Source organism: Arachis stenosperma, chromosome 7 (assembly GCF_014773155.1).
Source record: "Arachis stenosperma cultivar V10309 chromosome 7, arast.V10309.gnm1.PFL2, whole genome shotgun sequence".
In the NCBI taxonomy this organism is placed as follows: domain Eukaryota; kingdom Viridiplantae; phylum Streptophyta; class Magnoliopsida; order Fabales; family Fabaceae; genus Arachis; species Arachis stenosperma.
Genome location: NC_080383.1, coordinates 43,659,303 through 43,662,884, shown reverse-complemented (window position 1 = coordinate 43,662,884; position 3,582 = coordinate 43,659,303). Strand labels below are relative to the sequence as shown.

At 38.2% G+C, this 3,582-nt stretch overlaps 1 non-coding gene across 1 annotated transcript; it reads right to left on the bottom strand.

Moving 5' to 3' along the window:
- Positions 1-1,409: 1,409 nt before the first annotated feature.
- On the bottom strand, positions 1,410-1,513 carry LOC130942341 (small nucleolar RNA R71). Its single transcript, XR_009070915.1, has one exon. It is a non-coding gene; the product is annotated as a small nucleolar RNA R71 (small nucleolar RNA).
- Positions 1,514-3,582: the final 2,069 nt, after the last annotated feature.

Genomic DNA, 3,582 nt, shown 5'->3' with positions numbered 1-3,582 from the left:
TAGTAGTAAATTCTAAGTGATCTCATGCTTATTTTGATAAAGCTATGCTTAATTTAGTGTGAGATGTATGAATATTCAAAATTAACTTCTATTCTAGTATTTTTGGATCATTGTAAATATATATTGTTTGCAAATAATTTGTTATTTAGAGAAATTATTTAGTATAATTATATATTTATTTTTATTTTGTAATATTCAACTCATTTAAATAAAAATGCAGAATTATTATACATGTAATCATATTAACTATTATGTTGTATTAATAATTATTATATATATATATATATATATATATATATATATATATATACAGAAAAAAACAAGATCTAAGGCTACACTTATATTCAGTATCTATAGTGTGTAAAAAAAAAAAAAACAAGACCTAAGGCTACACTTATTTACAGTAGTTATAGTATACAAAAAAAAGAGGGACCTAAGGCTACGCTTATAAAAAGTAGCTATGGAATACAATGTGGCTACGCTTTACGAGTGATTCAGTAGCGTTGAAAAGCGTAGCCTATTCTAGAAAAATGAAAGCTGGAAAAAGCGTAGCCTTTGGTCCTGGATAGCATCACTTGAAAAGCGTAGCCTATTCCCAAACGCCAAAAGCGTAGCCCTTGGTGCAGAAAAGCGTAGCCTTTGAGAATAGGCAACGGCCGAATAGGAATCACTCCAAAAAGCGTAGCCGTAGCCCAAAAAGCGTAGCCGTAGCCTAAGGCATCATTTTTTTTCACTTTTGGCTATACTTTTCAAGTGTACCTGAATGGGTGTTTTTCTTGTAGTGTGTGGAGGTTTTTAAAAACCTTCACTAAAATACTCCCATAAATAAATATTAATTTTGTAGTGTCTTTTCTTGTTTTCTTCTCTTTCATATGAGCAGGAACAAGGAAAAAAGCACTCTTGTTGAAATTGATCCAGAACCTGAAAGGACTCTAAAAAGGAAACTAAGAGAAGCTAAATTACAACAATCCAGAAGTAACCTTTCAGAAATTTTCGAACAAGAGAAGGAGATGGCAGCCGAACCCAATAATGATAATGCAAGGAGGATGCTTGGTGACTTTACCAAACCCACGTCCAGATTTGATGGAAGAAGCATCTCCATTCCTGGCATTGGAGCCAACAATTTTGAGTTTAAGCCTCAACTAGTTGCTTTAATGCAACAGAACTGCAAGTTTTATGGACTTCCATCTGAAGATCCTTACCAGTTTTTAACTGAGTTCTTACAGATTTGTGAGACTGTTAAGACGAATAGAGTTGATCCTGAAGTCTACAGACTCATGCTTTTCCCTTTTGCTGTAAGAGACAGAGCTAGAATATGGTTGGATTTACAACCTAAGGATAGCCTGGACTCCTGGGATAAGCTGGTCACGGCCTTCTTGGATAAATTCTTTCCTCCTCAAAAGCTGAGCAAGCTTAGAGTGGATGTTCAGATCTTCAAACAAAAAGATGGTGAATCCCTTTATGAAGCTTGGGAAAGATACAAGCAATTGACCAAAAGGTGTCCGTCTGACATGTTTTCAGAATGGACCATATTAGATATATTCTATTATGGTCTATCTGAGTTTTCTAAGATGTCATTGGACCATTCTGCAGGTGGATCTATTCACCTAAAGAAAACGCCTGAAGAGGCTCAAGAACTTATTGACATTGTTGCAAATAACCAATTCATGTACACTTCTGAGAGGAATTCCGTGAATAATGGGATGCCTCAGAGGAAGGGAGTTCTTGAAATTGATGCTCTGAATGCCATATTGGCTCAGAACAAAGTGTTGACTCAGCAAGTCAACATGATCTCTCAAAGTCTGAATGGATGGCAAAATGCATCCAACAGTACTAAAGAGGCAGCTTCTGAAGAAGCTTATGATCCTGAGAACCCTGCAATGGCAGAGGTTAATTACATAGGTGAACCTTATAGAAACACCTATAACTCATCATGGAAAAATCACCCAAATTTCTCATGGAAGGATCAACAAGCCTCAACAAGGCTTTAATAATGGTGGAAGAAATAGGCTCAGTAACAACAAGCCTTTTCCATCATCTTCTCAGCAACAGACAGAGAATTCTGAACAAAGCTCCTCTAATTTAGCAAATTTAGTCTCTGATCTGTCAAAAGCCACTTTCAGTTTCATGAGTGAAACAAGATCCTCCATCAGAAATCTGGAGGCACAAGTGGGCCAGCTGAGTAAGAAAGTCATTGAAACTCCTCCCAGTATTCTCCCAAGCAATACAGAAGAGAATCCAAAAGGAGAGTGCAAGGCCATTGATGTGATCAATATGGCCGAATGCACAAGGGAGGAGAAGGACGAAAATCCTAGTGAGGAGGACCTCCTGGGACGTCTCTCAAGCAAGAAGGAGTTTCCTATTAAGGATCCAAAGGAATCTGAGGCTCATATAGAGAGCATAGAGATTCCATTAAATCTCCTTCTGCCATTCATGAGCTCTGAAGACTATTCTTCCTCTGATGAGGATGAAGATGTGACTGGAGAGCAAGTTGCTCAATATTTAGGAGCTATCATGAAGCTGAATGCCAAGTTATTTTGTAATGAGACTTGGGAAAGTGAACCTCCCTTGCTCATTAATGAAATAGATACCTGGATTCAGCAAATTTTACCTCAAAAGAGACAAGATCCTGGCAAGTTCTTAATACCTTGTACCATAGGCACCATGACCTTTGAAAAAGCTCTATGTGATATGGGGTCAGGGATAAACCTTATGCCACTCTCTGTAATGGAGAAGCTGGGGATCATTGAGGTACAACCTACTTTGTTCTCATTACAATTGGTAGACAAGTCATTAAGACAAGCTTATGGAGTAGTAGAGGACGTGTTAGTAAAGGTTAAAGGCCTTTACATCCCTGCTGATTTCATAATCTTAGACACTAGGAAGGAAGATGATGAGTGCATCATCCTTGGAAGACCTTTTCTAGCCACAGCAGGAGCTGTGATAGATGTCAATAGAGGTGAATTAGTCCTTTAATTGAATGGGGACTACCTTGTGTTTAAGGCACATGGCCATCCCTCTGTGACAAAAGAGAGTGAGCACAAAGAGCTTCTCTCAATTCAGAGTCAAGAAGAGCCCCCACAGTCAAACTCTAAGTTTGGTGTTGGGAGGCCACAACCAAACACTAAGTTTGGTGTTAAGACCCCATATCCAAACTCTAAGTTTGGTGTTGGGACTATACAACATTGACCTGATCACCTTTGTGGCTCCATGAGAGCCCACTGTCAAGCTATTGACATTAAAAGAGCACTTGTTGGGAGGCAACCCAATTTTTATTTATCTAATTTAATTTTTATTTTTATTTTTATTTTATGTTTTATTAGGTTCATGATCATGAGGAGTCACGAAAAAATCATAAAAATTAAAAACAGAATCAAAAACAGCAGAAAAAAAATTCGCACCCTAGAGGAAGGACAGACTGGCGTTCAACGCCAGTAAGGAGCATCTGGCTGGTGTTCAACGCCAGAACAGAGCATGAATCTGGCGCTGAATGCCAGAAATAAGCAACATTCTGGCGTTTGAACGCCAGGAATGTGCCTTGAGGAAAACTGGCACTGAACGCCAGTAACAAGCATGGAACTA